Below are 15,575 nucleotides of genomic sequence, written 5' to 3'. Positions count from 1 at the left end.
TATCCTGATTTTTTCACCGTCACTCGAGATTCATGTTCAGCACGTTCGACGTGTTCTACAGCGCCTTTTAGAGAATTGTCTCTACGTAAAGGCTGAGAAGTGCTCTTTTCATGTCTCCTCCGTTACTTTTCTCGGTTCCGTTATTTCCGCTGAAGGCATTCAGATGGATTCCGCTAAGGTCCAAGCTGTCAGTGATTGGCCCGTTCCAAGGTCACGTGTCGAGTTGCAGCGCTTTTTAGGTTTCGCTAATTTCTATCGGCGTTTCATTCGTAATTTCGGTCAAGTTGCTGCCCCTCTCACAGCTCTTACTTCTGTCAAGACGTGTTTTAAGTGGTCCGGTTCCGCCCAGGGAGCTTTTGATCTTCTAAAAGAACGTTTTACGTCCGCTCCTATCCTCGTTACTCCTGACGTCACTAGACAATTCATTGTCGAGGTTGACGCTTCAGAGGTAGGCGTGGGAGCCATTCTATCCCAGCGCTTCCAGTCTGACGATAAGGTTCATCCTTGCGCTTATTTTTCTCATCGCCTGTCGCCATCTGAGCGCAACTATGATGTGGGTAACCGTGAACTGCTCGCCATCCGCTTAGCCCTAGGCGAATGGCGACAGTGGTTGGAGGGGGCGACCGTTCCTTTTGTCGTTTGGACAGACCATAAGAACCTTGAGTACATCCGTTCTGCCAAACGACTTAATGCCCGTCAAGCTCGTTGGGCGTTGTTTTTCGCTCGTTTCGAGTTTGTGATTTCTTACCGTCCGGGTAGCAAGAACACCAAGCCTGATGCCTTATCCCGTCTGTTTAGTTCTTCTGTGGCTTCTACTGATCCCGAGGGGATTCTTCCTTATGGGCGTGTTGTCGGGTTGACAGTCTGGGGAATTGAAAGACAGGTTAAGCAAGCACTCACGCACACTGCGTCGCCGCGCGCTTGTCCTAGTAACCTCCTTTTCGTTCCTGTTTCCACTCGTCTGGCTGTTCTTCAGTGGGCTCACTCTGCCAAGTTAGCTGGTCATCCCGGTGTTCGAGGCACTCTTGCGTCTATTCGCCAGCGCTTTTGGTGGCCGACTCAGGAGCGTGACACGCGCCGTTTCGTGGCTGCTTGTTCGGACTGCGCGCAGACTAAGTCGGGTAACTCTCCTCCTGCCGGTCGTCTCAGACCGCTCCCCATTCCTTCTCGACCATGGTCTCACATCGCCCTAGACTTCATTACCGGTCTGCCTTTGTCTGCGGGGAAGACTGTGATTCTTACGGTTGTCGATAGGTTCTCTAAGGCGGCACATTTCATTCCCCTCGCTAAACTTCCTTCCGCTAAGGAGACGGCACAAATCATTATCGAGAATGTGTTCAGAATTCATGGCCTCCCGTTAGACGCCGTTTCAGACAGAGGCCCGCAATTCACGTCACAGTTTTGGAGGGAGTTCTGTCGTTTGATTGGTGCGTCCGTCAGTCTCTCTTCCGGGTTTCATCCCCAGTCTAACGGTCAAGCAGAGAGGGCCAATCAGACGATTGGTCGCATACTACGCAGCCTTTCTTTCAGAAATCCTGCGTCTTGGGCAGAACAGCTCCCCTGGGCAGAATACGCTCACAACTCGCTTCCTTCGTCTGCTACCGGGTTATCTCCGTTTCAGAGTAGTCTGGGTTACCAGCCTCCTCTGTTCTCATCCCAGCTTGCCGAGTCCAGCGTTCCCTCCGCTCAAGCGTTTGTCCAACGTTGTGAGCGCACCTGGAGGAGGGTGAGGTCTGCACTTTGCCGCTACAGGGCACAGACTGTGAGAGCCGCCAATAAACGCAGGATTAAGAGTCCAAGGTATTGTTGCGGCCAGAGAGTGTGGCTTTCCACTCGCAACCTTCCTCTTACGACAGCTTCTCGTAAGTTGACTCCGCGGTTCATTGGTCCGTTCCGTGTCTCCCAGGTCGTCAATCCTGTTGCTGTGCGACTGCTTCTTCCGCGACATCTTCGTCGCGTCCATCCTGTCTTCCATGTCTCCTGTGTCAAGCCCTTTCTTCGCACCCCGTTCGTCTTCCCTCCCCCTCCCGTCCTTGTCGAGAGCGCACCTATTTACAAGGTACATAAGATCATGGACATGCGTTCTCGGGGACGGGGTCACCAATACTTAGTGGATTGGGAGGGTTACGGTCCTGAGGAGAGGAGTTGGGTTCCGTCTCGGGACGTGCTGGACCGTTCACTCATTGATGATTTCCTCCGTTGCCGCCAGGATTCCTCCTCGAGTGCGCCAGGAGGCGCTCGGTGAGTGGGGGGGTACTGTCATGTTTTGTCATGAATTATCATGTCTTGTCCTTGTGCTTTCCCTTCTGTTCGTTTCCCTCTGCTGGTCTTATTAGGTTCTTTCCCTCTTTTTATCCCTCTCTCTCCCCCTCCCTCTCTCACTCTCTCGCTCTCTCTTCTCTCTATCGTTCCGTTCCTGCTCCCAGCTGTTCCTATTCCCCTAATCATCATTTAGTCTTCCCACACCTGTTCCCGATCCTTTTCCCTGATTAGAGTCCCTATTTCTCTCCTTGTTTTCCGTACCTGCCCTGTCGGATCCTCATCTATAATTCACCGTGCTGTGTCTATGTTTTGCCCTGTCGTGTCGTGTTTCCCTCAGATGCTGCGTGGTGAGCAGGTGTCTGAGTCTGCTAGGTTCAAGTGCCTTCCCGAGGCAACCTGCAGTTCTCGATCAAGTCTCCTGTCTGTTCTCGTCTTTACGAGTAGTATTATGCTTTTTGTTTTGTAAAGTTTCTTTCTGGATTAAAAACTCTGTTTTCGCCAAGTCGCTTTTGGGTCCTCATTCACCTGCATAACATTTTACCCGGTTATGTTACAAGACCAGGAAAAAGTACGGGCCCGAGAGTCTTTTTTTCGCCACACCACTTTGGGACCTGTGGTGCTGACCTTGAGGCTGACCTTGGCCCCTAGTTTCTCCACAAAGGCTTTCCAGACCTGCGGCGTGAATTGGGGACCACGGTCGGGAAACAATGTCCTCCAGGAAGACCATAATGCAGTAAGACCTGCAAGAATAGCGTCTCAGCGACCTGGAGAGCGGTAGGTAGACCAGAGAGAGGGATAATATGGCAGGATTTAAAGAATCTGTGGAGAAGCTGGGGGCCAAGGTCAGTCTCAAATCCAGGTACCGACCTCAGTCCAATGGGCAGATGAAGAGGACCAACCAGGAGCTGGGAAGGTTCCCAAGGAGTCACTCCCAGGACCGGCATGGGGAGTGGGCCTGGTTTCTTCCCTGGGTGGAATAAACCAGAACTCACTTTGTCACTCCTCCACTGGGCTGACTCCCTTCCAGTGAGTCCTGGTATATCAGCCGGCCCTGGCTCTGTGGACTCCGAGCCAGACAGAGGCCACTGCAGTGAACGAGTTGTTCCAAAGCACAGAAGAGGTGTGGAACATCACCCATGTGAGGTTCCAGCGCACCATCAGAAGGATCAGGCAGACCGCCACCACAGTGAGGTTCCTGTTTTCTATCCTGGTGATCACATCTTACTCACAAAAACAACACCTCCCACACTGCCCCTACTCGGATGATATCGCGCCGTCCCAACCTTCGCTCTCTCTCCCCCGCTACTCTCTCCTCTTCCATCCTATCATCTCTTCCCTCTGCTCAAACCTTCTCCAACCTATCTCCTGATTCTGCCTCCTCAACCCTCCTCTCCTCCCTCTCTGCATCCTTTGACTCTCTATGTCCCCTATCCTCCAGGCCGGCTCGGTCCTCCCCTCCCGCTCCGTGGATCGATGACTCATTGCGAGCTCACAGAACAGGGCTCCAGGCAGCCGAGCGGAAATGGAGGAAAACTCGCCTCCCTGCGGACCTGGCATCCTTTCACTCCCTCCTCTCTACATTTTCCTCCTCTGTCTCTGCTGCTAAAGCCACTTTCTACCACTCTAAATTCCAAGCATCTGCCTCTAACCCTAGGAAGCTCTTTGCCACCTTCTCCTCCCTCCTGAATCCTCCCCCCCCTCCCTCTCTGCAGATGACTTCGTCAACCATTTTGAAAAGAAGGTCGATGACATCCGATCCTCGTTTGCTAAGTCAAACGACACCGCTGGTTCTGCTCACACTGCCCTACCCTGTGCTCTGACCTCTTTCTCCCTCTCTCTCCAGATGAAATCTCGCGTCTTGTGACGGCCGGCCGCCCAACAACCTGCCCGCTTGACCCTATCCCCTCCTCTCTTCTCCAGACCATTTCCGGAGACCTACTCCCTTACCTCACCTCGCTCATCAACTCATCCCTGACCGCTGGCTACGTCCCTTCCGTCTTCAAGAGAGCGAGAGTTGCACCCCTTCTGAAAAAACCTACACTCGATCCCTCCGATGTCAACAACTACAGACCAGTATCCCTTCTTTCTTTTCTCTCCAAAACTCTTGAACGTGCCGTCCTTGGCCAGCTCTCCCGCTATCTCTCTCTGAATGACCTTCTTGATCCAAATCAGTCAGGTTTCAAGACTAGTCATTCAACTGAGACTGCTCTCCTCTGTATCACGGATGCGCTCCGCACTGCTAAAGCTAACTCTCTCTCCTCTGCTCTCATCCTTCTAGATCTATCGGCTGCCTTCGATACTGTGAACCATCAGATCCTCCTCTCCACCCTCTCCGAGTTGGGCATCTCCGGCGCGGCCCACGCTTGGATTGCGTCCTACCTGACAGGTCGCTCCTACCAGGTGGCGTGGCGAGAATCTGTCTCCTCACCACGCGCTCTCACCACTGGTGTCCCCCAGGGCTCTGTTCTAGGCCCTCTCCTATTCTCGCTATACACCAAGTCACTTGGCTCTGTCATAACCTCACATGGTCTCTCCTATCATTGCTATGCAGACGACACACAATTAATCTTCTCCTTTCCCCCTTCTGAAGACCAGGTGGCGAATCGCATCTCTGCATGTCTGGCAGACATATCAGTGTGGATGACGGATCACCACCTCAAGCTGAACCTCGGCAAGACGGAGCTGCTCTTCCTCCCGGGGAAGGACTGCCCGTTCCATGATCTCGCCATCACGGTTGACAACTCCATTGTGTCCTCCTCCCAGAGCGCTAAGAACCTTGGCGTGATCCTGGACAACACCCTGTCGTTCTCAACTAACATCAAGGCGGTGGCCCGTTCCTGTAGGTTCATGCTCTACAACATCCGCAGAGTACGACCCTGCCTCACACAGGAAGCGGCGCAGGTCCTAATCCAGGCACTTGTCATCTCCCGTCTGGATTACTGCAACTCGCTGTTGGCTGGGCTCCCTGCCTGTGCCATTAAACCCCTACAACTCATCCAGAACGCCGCAGCCCGTCTGGTGTTCAACCTTCTCAAGTTCTCTCACGTCACCCCGCTCCTCCGCTCTCTCCACTGGCTTCCAGTTGGAGCTCGCATCCGCTACAAGACCATGGTGCTTGCCTACAGAGCTGTGAGGGGAACGGCACCTCAGTACCTCCAGGCTCTGATCAGGCCCTACACCCAAACAAGGGCACTGCGTTCATCCACCTCTGGCCTGCTCGCCTCCCTACCACTGAGGAAGTACAGTTCCCGCTCAGCCCAGTCAAAACTGTTCGCTGCTCTGGCCCCCCAATGGTGGAACAAACTCCCTCACGACGCCAGGACAGCAGAGTCAATCACCACCTTCCGGAGACACCTGAAACCCCACCTCTTTAAGGAATACCTAGGATAGGATAAGTAATCCCTCTCACCCCCCCCCTTTAAGATTTAGATGCACTATTGTAAAGTGACTGTTCCACTGGATGTCATAAGGTGAATGCACCAATTTGTAAGTCACTCTGGATAAGAGCGTCTGCTAAATGACTTAAATGTAAATGTATCATCCCTGACACAATGCCTTAGCTCCGCACCCAAGCTGCTCAGATGTTCTCCATGTTCGGCAGCACTTATCTATGCGAGCAACTTTTCTCCTCGATGAAGATGACCAAAACAACTCACAGGAGACGTCTGACTTGATGAACATCTTCGCTCGATACTGAGGATTTCTTCAGCTCAGAGCTTGAGCCCAGACATTGATGAACTAGCATCCAAGAAGAGATGCCAGGTATCTGGCTTGGGCACATCAGATTGGACCAGTGTGCAATAATTAACGTTTTCTTTATGCACTTTTTCTTGCTACAAGGCATGGGCTTGAATGGTTGATTGATTTATTATCATTTGTTTTGTAAAATTATTAGCCAGTGGAAAAAGTTTATTTTGGTATTTAAATCAGAAGGCTGCAAATAGAAAAGAGGCATACAATTTTTATTAAAATTTTATTTATTTAATAAATTAATGCCATTGATGTGTTTTTTCATTTGAAATTCGATTTTGCATGTCTCCACTATTAAATTTTATATTGTATGGTAATAAGCGATGCTTGTTCCATATTCAATGTTAAAGCAAAACTTGTTTGGGTCCATATTAAAAGGTTAATTTGTTCAATGTTGGCCGTGACTTTGTTCAGGTTTTACATTTTGGCCCACTGGGTATTTGAGCTTGACACCCCTGATCTAGCAGGTAATATCTAACAATTTCACAAAGAAACCTAATATCTAACAAATTCCACAAAACCTAATATCTAGCAAATTCTACAACAAAACCTAATACACACAATCTAGTAAAGGAATGGGATGAGAATAAGTATAAAATATATGGATGAGCAGTGACAGAGTGGCTAAGATGTAATAGATAGTAAAGAATAGATAGTGAAGGATAGAATATAAACATATGAGATGAGTAATGCGAGATATGGAAACATTCTTAAAGTGGCATTATTAAAGTGACTAGTGTTCCATTTATTAAAGTGGCCAATGATATCAAGTCTGTAGGTAGGCAGCCGCCTCTCTGTGCTAATGGTGGCTGTGTAACAATCTGATGGCCTTGAGATTGAAGCTGTTTTCAATCTCTCTGTCTCAGCTCTGATGCACCGGTACTGACTTCACCTTCTGGATGGAAGTGGGGTGAACAGGTAGTGGCTCGGGTGGTTAGTGTCCTTGATTATCTTTTTTTCCCTTCCTGTGTCATCGGTGCTTGTAGGTGTCCTGGAGGGCAGGTAGTTTGCCCCCGGTGATGTGTTGTGCAGACAGCACCACCCTCTGGAGAACCCTGCGGTTGTGGGCGGTGTAGCTGCTGTACCAGGCGGTGATACAGTCCGACAGGATGCTCTCAATTGTGCACCTGTAAAAGTTAGTGAGTGTTTTCGGTGACAAGCCACATTTCTTCAGCCTCCTGAAGTTGAAGAGGCCCTGTTGTGCCTTATTTACCACACTGTCTGTGTGTGTGGACCATATCAGTTTGTCAATGTGAATATGTACATATCAATATGTACACAGAGGAACTTAAAACCTTCCACCTTCTCCACTTCTGTCCCGTCGATGTGGATGGGGGTGCTCCCTTTGCTGTTTCCTGAAGTTCACAATCATCTCTTTTGTTTTGCTGACATGGAGTGAGAGGTTATTTTCCTGACACCACACTCCGAGGCCCCTCATCTACTCCCTGTAGGCTGTCTCGTCGTTGTTGGTTATCAAGCCTACCGCTGTATTGTCGTCTGCAAACCTGATGATTGAGTGGGAAGCGTGCACGGCCACGCAGTCGTGGGTAAACAGGGAGTACAGGAGAGGACTGAGAACTCGCCCTTGTGGGTCCCCAGTTTTGAGGATCATCGGAGTGGAGATGTTGTTTCCTATATTCATCACCTGGGGGCGGCCTGTCAGGAAGTCCAGGACCCAGTTGCACAGGGCGGTGTCGAGACCCAGGATCTCAAGCTTAATGATGAGTTTGGAGGGTACTATGGTGTTAAATGCTGAGCTGTCGTTGATGAACAGCATTCTTAAATAGGTATTCCTCTTGTCCAGATGGGATAGGCCAGTGAGCAGTGTGATGGCGATTGCGTCGTCTGTAGACCTATTGGGCGGTAAGCAAATTGGAGTGGGTCTAAGGTGACAGGTAGGGTGGAGGTGATATGATTCTTTATTAAAAATACTTAGGCCTAAACCCGACAAATAAAAACAGTAGAAAATATCCGGTTGAAATTCAGTTTTTCTTTCAGTCTAGTGGCAATTTTAGCATGTAAATCTTAGTGGGGCAAACCCATTTTTTGTTTTGATGCATGCCAGCAAAGCCACAAAACAACACAAAACAAAATATTTAATGCACTATAACGTTGACAAATGGTGCACGTAACGTAATTTATGAAGCAGCATAAGACATTTTTGGACTCGGTTGTTGTGGACTCGGTTGTTGTGATGTGCTTGAACAGGAAAGTGGCGCAGCAGTCCTTCGTGGGCAAATTTTATCATCAAAGAGAAAGATGGCGGATTTACAATTCCAAGTTGAATGACCGTTGAAAATGTATTTTCCCAGTTGCAATGCTTGCAGTTAGCCACTATTACCGAGTCCTTTCAAACCACTCATTGTTGAATTTGCGATCTCCAAATTGTTGTGTAATGTTTATGTCCAATTGCCGATGAGCACCGATACGTTTTATCTGTATTTTCTATTCATTATTTCTCTTCATATGATAAGGATTAAAAAGGATTTGTCAGTAGACTTGATTCATGAATCATGATAATGACTGCTAGCTAAGATTATGAGTAAGTAAGATGTTGACATAAATTCCAATCAAAGCTACTGTACATATAAGGTGATTTGACGTCATTGTTGTGGCCGATGACCTTGAGACTTCTTGGAAGGGGACTTCTAATCTAAGTCTATGGCAGGACACAGGAGGGCTCACTTTCTTGATGTCTCCCCTTACTAAAGGCAGGTGACATAGAGGGCCATGAGTGACAGAACACTGAGACAATCACGGTGCAATGCTGAGACAATCACGGTGCAATGCTGAGACAATCACGGTGCAATGCTGAGACAATCACGGTGCAATGCTGAGACAATCACGGTGCAATGCTGAGACAATCACGGTGCAATGCTGAGACAATCACGGTGCAATGCTGAGACAATCACGGTGCAATGCTGAGACAATCACGGTGCAATGCTGAGACAATCACGGTGCAATGCTCCTATTTTCTGCTGGCCTGCCCCACACCACAGAAAGCACTGAGCTAGGCTGAAACACCTGCATTTTGGAGTTACCTGTTTATTTGCTGCTTTTTAAATTCAATGATACATATATATATATTTTTTTACATTGTTTACAAACTGATATGTAACATGTATTAATGCCAAAAAAATGCAAAACAGGCAAGCCCCCACAAAAAATAAATAAATAAATATATATACATATATTTTTGTGCAAAAAATATGGGGCTCAAAACAGGTGGGGCTCTGCCCCAACTGCCCTGAATGACGGGTCGCCACTGTTTCAATCACAACCATCTCTCCACTCCGCCTGTCTGCCTCCCTTTCTATATGTCTTGTCATGGAAATTCTAACAAGTGAGAGAGACTTAATGTAATTTCTTCAAACAGTCATTTTTATTAATAAGAATTGCAATAATGAAGCTGGTCGGCCACACACTCTTGAGTGTAGGACCGAGAGTTCAACAATACCGAAAATGCAGAAGTCTTATACGGTAGACCTAAAAATGCTTTGTCATGGCTGGTACCACCCCTCCCGGTAGAGCAGGGCATCATAAACTATCGGGTGTGTGAGATCATAATGCACAAACAAGTGATAACGCCAGTTCCGTTATGCCCTTTTCTCAAGCCAGCCTCAGTTCTCTTCATATCTCTTTATTCCATTGAAAGATACAATAAGAACAGGTGGGACTGAAGAGCTGCAGTCACTCTCAAAGACTCTTTGTCTTTGGCCACGTGACCAAGTTTCTCAGAAGCAAAGATGATTAGAAACAATAACATGTCTATTCTATTCCTCATGTTATCTCTATCTAGAGTTACACCATATTAAACAAAGCAGGTAAAAACCAAATGTTTCTCTCACAGTCTTCACTTGAGCTATTGCTAGAGAAGTGCAACATTGTATCAAATCATCACTGGTTTTGGCTGAAGCTGTCCCTAGTGAACTTGCAACATGGTATCAACTAGCCTATTCCAGACCCTCAGAGTTTCCTGTGCAAGTGAGCTTGGGACAGACAGCTGTATATAGGGGATCATCAGATCATGATATTTTGTTCGTTCACAGAGGCTTGGTGATTATCGAGGCCGGCAGTGTTGGAACGATTTATCAATTACTGAGGAACTTTCATTTGCAATGGATGTTAAAAAAACGGACTTTGTTGACTTGTGTAAGTCAAACCTGCGGGACAGGTACAGGATGGCAACAACAACTGCCCGAGTTACACCAGGAACGCACAATCACTCTATCAGTGCTCAGACTGTCCGCAATAGGCTGGACTGAGGGCTTGTAGGACTGTTGTAAGGCAGGTCCTCACCAGACATCACCGGCAACAACGTCGCCTATGGGCACAAACCCACCGCCGCTGGACCAAACAGGGACTGGTAAAAAGTGCTCTTCATTGACAAATCACGGTTTTGTCTCACCAGGGGTGATGGTTGGATTTGTGTTTATCGTAGAAGGAATGAGCGTTACACCGAGGCCTGTACTCTGGAGCAGGATCGATTTGGAGGTGGAGGGTCTGTCATGGTCTGGGGCGGTGTGTCACAGCATCATTGGACTGAGCTTGTTGTCAATGCATGCAATCCCAATGCTGTGCGCTACAGGGAAGACAAAGTTATTTGTTGTTGTAATACCCCAAATGGATGTGGCAGTTTCACCAATTAAGGATTCCATATTAAAAGCTGGTAATTACTGTAGTAGTATTGTCTCAGCATTGCACCGTGATTGTCTCAGCATTGCACCGTGATTGTCTCAGCATTGCACCGTGATTGTCTATATGCATATGATTAGTATGTGTGGATAGAAAACACTCTGACGGTTCTAAAAGTGGTTAAATCATGGCTGTGACTATAACATAACGTGTGTTTCATCGAAAAGCGGAAGAAAAACTGATCACCAAAATCTGGAAAATATATCAATGCACCACTTGCATGTATTGTCTATTGGAAAGCAAATTACATGGGGCTGAGATTGCAAGTCCTACAGCTTCCACACGATGTCGCCAGTCTTGTCAATTGCCTGGGCTTTGTTTCTTGGGCAAACGAGTAAAAGAGAGCCCATTCTTTCCGGTCTCCGACAGGATGTTTTGGAGGAGAAATTTCCGAACATGATTTGAAGACGTGGAGCTATTGAATACACATCGCCCCGTGATCAATTTGATAGATTATTAACGTTTACTAATACCTAAAGTTGGATTACAAAAGTATTTCGAAGTGTTTTGTGAAAGTTTATCGTCAACTTTTTTAATTTAAAAAAATGACGTTGCGTTTTAAAACGGTGTTTTTCCTGGATCACACACTTTTCATAGATCGATATTTAGGGTATATATGGACCGATTTAATCGAAAAAAAGACCCAATAGTGATGTTTATGGGACATCTAGGAGTGCCAACAAATAAGCTCATCAAAGGTAATGAATGTTTTATATTTTATTTCTGCATTTTGTGTAGCGCCGGCTATGCTAATTATTTTGTTTACGTCCCCTTCAGGTATTTCAGGGTTTTGCATGCTATCAGATAATAGCTTCTCATGCTTTCACCGAAAATCATTTTAAAAATCTGACTTGTTGGCTGGATTCACAACGAGTGTAGCTTTAATTCAGTACCCTGCATGTGTGTTTTAATGAGCGTTTGAGTTTTAACGAGTGCTATTTGCATTTAGCGTAGAGCATTTGCATTTCCAGATGGCTAGATGGGACGCCTGCGTGTCGGGTGGGCTTAACAGGTTAATCACTTCTCTTTCATGTAATCCATTTGCAACCTCAATGAACTTACAATAGGGAAAATAGCAACCAGTTGTTCAGTCCCTTCAACTGCCTTCAAACATCATCAAACTCATGGACTACGTAATTAACCATGTTACCTCCATATTTTGAGTCATATTACACTTGAGAGATGGAGAAACGGAGATGAAGAAATGTCTCACCATAGTCATTCTCCAAGAATGAAGAAGAGGAATGTCAAAGATATCACTAACACACTCCGTTGATGACACAGCTCCCCTAGCGGCAGTAATGATATACAGTTGAAGTCGGAAGTTTACATACACTTACGTTGGAGTCACTAAAACTCGTTTTTCAACCACTCCACACATTTCTTAATAGCAAACTATAGTTTTGGCAAGTCGGTTAGGACATCTACTTTGTGCATGACACAAGTAATTTTTCCAACAATTGTTTAGAGACAGATTATTTCACTTATAAATCTTCTTGTGACTCCCCATCCCAGGTCCGTGAGCGTAATCATTGCCTGACACTAATTAGCATAGCGCAACGTACATAAATCTTCCTAGAAAATCTTCCTATTCATGAAAATCACAAGTGAAATATAATGGAACACAGCTTAGCCTTTTGTTAACCTCTTCAGTCTACCCTCTACTTTTTCGAACATTCTGTTAAAAATTGCGCAACATTTCAGCGCCCTGCTACTCATGCCAGGAATATAGTATATGCATATGATTAGTATGTGTGGATAGAAAACACTCAGACGTTTATAAAACTGGTTAAATCACAGCTGTGACTTTAACAGAACGTGCGTTTCATTGAAAAGTGCAGGAAAATCTGATCACTGAAAGTGGAAAAATATATCCATCCGCCGCTTAAACCCATTGTTATGGACGAAAGACATTAAATATGGCTGAGGTTGCAGTACCTACGGCTTCCACACGATGTCAACAGTCTTGTCATTTGCCTAGGATTTGTTTCTTGGTCAAACGAGCAAGAGACAGCCCATTTCTTCCGGTCTCCGACCGGATATTTTGGTTGAGAAATAAACGGACAGTATTTCAAGATGGAGCCCTATAGAAAACATTTCGTCTCGTGATTAATTTGATCGCTTATTAACGTTTACTAATACCTAAAGTTGCATTACAATAGTATTTCGAAGTGTTTTGTGAAAGTTTATCGTCGACTTTTTGAATTAAAAAAAATGACATTACGTTATGAAACGCTATTTATTTTGTTTATCACACAGTCTACATAGAACGATATCTAGGCTATATATGGACCGATTTAATCGAAAAAAAGACCCAATAGTGATTATGGGACATCTAGGAGTGCCAACAAAGAAGATGGTCAAAGGTAATGAATGTTTTAGATTTTATTGTGCGGTTTGTGTAGCGCCGAATATGCTAATTATTTTGTTTACGTCCCCTGCGGGTCTTTTGTGGTGTTACATGCTATCAGATAATAGCTTCTCATGCTTTCGTCAAAAAGCATTTTAAAAATCTGACTTGTTGCCTGGATTCACAACGAGTGTAGCTTTAATTCAATACCCTGCATGTGTATTTTAATGAACGTTTGAGTTTTAACTAATACTATTAGCATTTAGCGTAGCACATTTTCATTTCCAGAGCTCTAGATGGAACGCCTGCGTGCCAGGTAGGAGCAAGAGGTTAACTTCTTGCGTCGAGCAATCCCGTATCCGGGAGCGTAATCATAGCCTCAAGCTCATTACCATAACGCAATGTTAACTATTCATGAAAATTGCAAATTAAATAAAATAAATATATTGGCTCACAAGCTTAGAATTTTGTTAACAACACTGTCATCTCAGGTTTTCAAAATATGCTTTTCAACCATAGCTACACAAGCATTTGTGTAAGAGTATTGATAGCTAGCATAGCATTAAGCCTAGCATTAAGCAGGCAACATTTTCACAAAAACAAGAAAAGCATTCAAATAAAATCATTTACCTTTGAAGAACTTTGGATGTTTTCAATGAGGAGACTCAGTTAGATAGCAATTGTTAAGTTTTTCCAAAAATATTATTTGTGTAGGAGAAATCGCTCCGTTTTGATCATCACGTTTGACTAAGAAAAACCCCCGAAAATTCAGTCATTACAACGCCAAACTTTTTTCCAAATTAACTCCATAATATCGACAGAAACATGGCAAATGTTGTTTAGAATCAATCCTCAAGGTGTTTTTCTCATATCTTTTCGATGATAAATTATTCGTGGCAGTTTGGTTTCTCCTCTGAACCAAATGGAAAAATGCACGCAGCTGGAGATTACGCAATAATTTCAACGGAGGACACCAAGCGGACACCTGGTAAATGTAGTCTCTTATGGTCAATCTTCCAATGATATGCCTACAAATACGTCACAATGCTGCAGACACCTTGGGGAAACGACAGAAAGTGTAGGCTCATTCCTGGCGCATTCACAGCCATATACAGTGCCTTGCGAAAGTATTCGGCCCCCTTGAACTTTGCAACCTTTTGCCACATTTCAGGCTTCAAACATAAAGATATAAAACTGTATTTTTTGTGAAGAATCAACAACAAGTGGGACACAATCATGAAGTGGAATGACATTTATTGGATATTTCAAACTTTTTTAACAAATCAAAAACTGAAAAAATTGGCGTGCAAAATTATTCAACAATCAGTCATACCAAAGGACCTTGTGAAGATGCTGGAAGAAACAGGTACAAAAGTATCTATATCCACAGTAAAACAAGTCCTATATCGACATAACCTGAAAGGCCGCTCAGCAAGGAAGAAGCCACCGCTCCAAAACGCCATAAAAAAGCCAGAATATGGTTTGCAAATGCATATGGGGACAAGGTTTGTACTTTTTGGAGAAATGTCCTCTGTTCTGATGAAACAAAAATAGAACTGTTTGGCAATAATGACCATTGTTATGTTTGGAGGAAAAAGGGGGAAGCTTTCAAGCCGAAGAACACCATCCCAATCATGAAGCACAGGGGTGGCAGCATCATGTTGTGGGAGTGCTTTCCTGCAGTAGGGACTGTTGCACTTCACAAAATAGATGGCATCAGGAGGAAAGAAAATTATTTGGATATATTGAAGCAACATCTCAAGGCATCAATCAGGAAGTTAAAGCTAAAGCTTGGTCGCAGATGCGTGTTCCAAATTAACAATGACCCCAAGCAAACTTACAAAGTTGTGTCAAAATGGCTTAAGGGCAACAAAGTCAAAGTATTGTAGTGGCCATCACAAAGCCCTGACCTCAATCCTATAGAACATTTGTGGGCAGAACTGAAAAGAGTGTGCGAGCAAGGAGGCCTACAAACCTGACTCAGTTACACCAGCTCTGTCAGGAGGAATGTGCCAAAATTCACCCAACTTATTGTGGGAAGCTTGTGGAAGGCTACCCGAAACAATTTAAACGCAGTGCTACCAAATACTAATTGAGTGTACGTAAACGTCTGACCCACTGGGAATGTGATGAATTAAATAAAAGCTGAAATAAATAATTCTCTCTACTATTATTCTGACATCCTAACTGACCTAAAACAGTGATTTTTTTACTAGGATTAAGTGTCAGGAATTGTGAAACACTGAGTGGAAGGTGTAAGTAAACTTCCAACTTCAACTGTACATACATTAAATGCAAATACCTGGGAGGCAGAATAAACAAAATAAAACATAAAAAATATGACCATACATACATGTGTGTCACATATACACATGGCATATGCTTGAGTACCACCTTGACATCTCTGGTCTGTTTGCCTCAATAAATTTAGCATGTTTTTTATTTAACCTTTATTTAACTAGGCAAGTCAGTTTAGGACAAATTCTTATTTAGAATGACGACCTACCTCAGCCAAACC

The sequence above is a fragment of the Oncorhynchus gorbuscha genome, linkage group LG17, assembly GCF_021184085.1.
Source record: "Oncorhynchus gorbuscha isolate QuinsamMale2020 ecotype Even-year linkage group LG17, OgorEven_v1.0, whole genome shotgun sequence".
Taxonomy (NCBI): domain Eukaryota; kingdom Metazoa; phylum Chordata; class Actinopteri; order Salmoniformes; family Salmonidae; genus Oncorhynchus; species Oncorhynchus gorbuscha.
The sequence above is the reverse complement of the archived record's forward strand: the minus strand, read 5'-3'. Positions refer to the sequence as shown.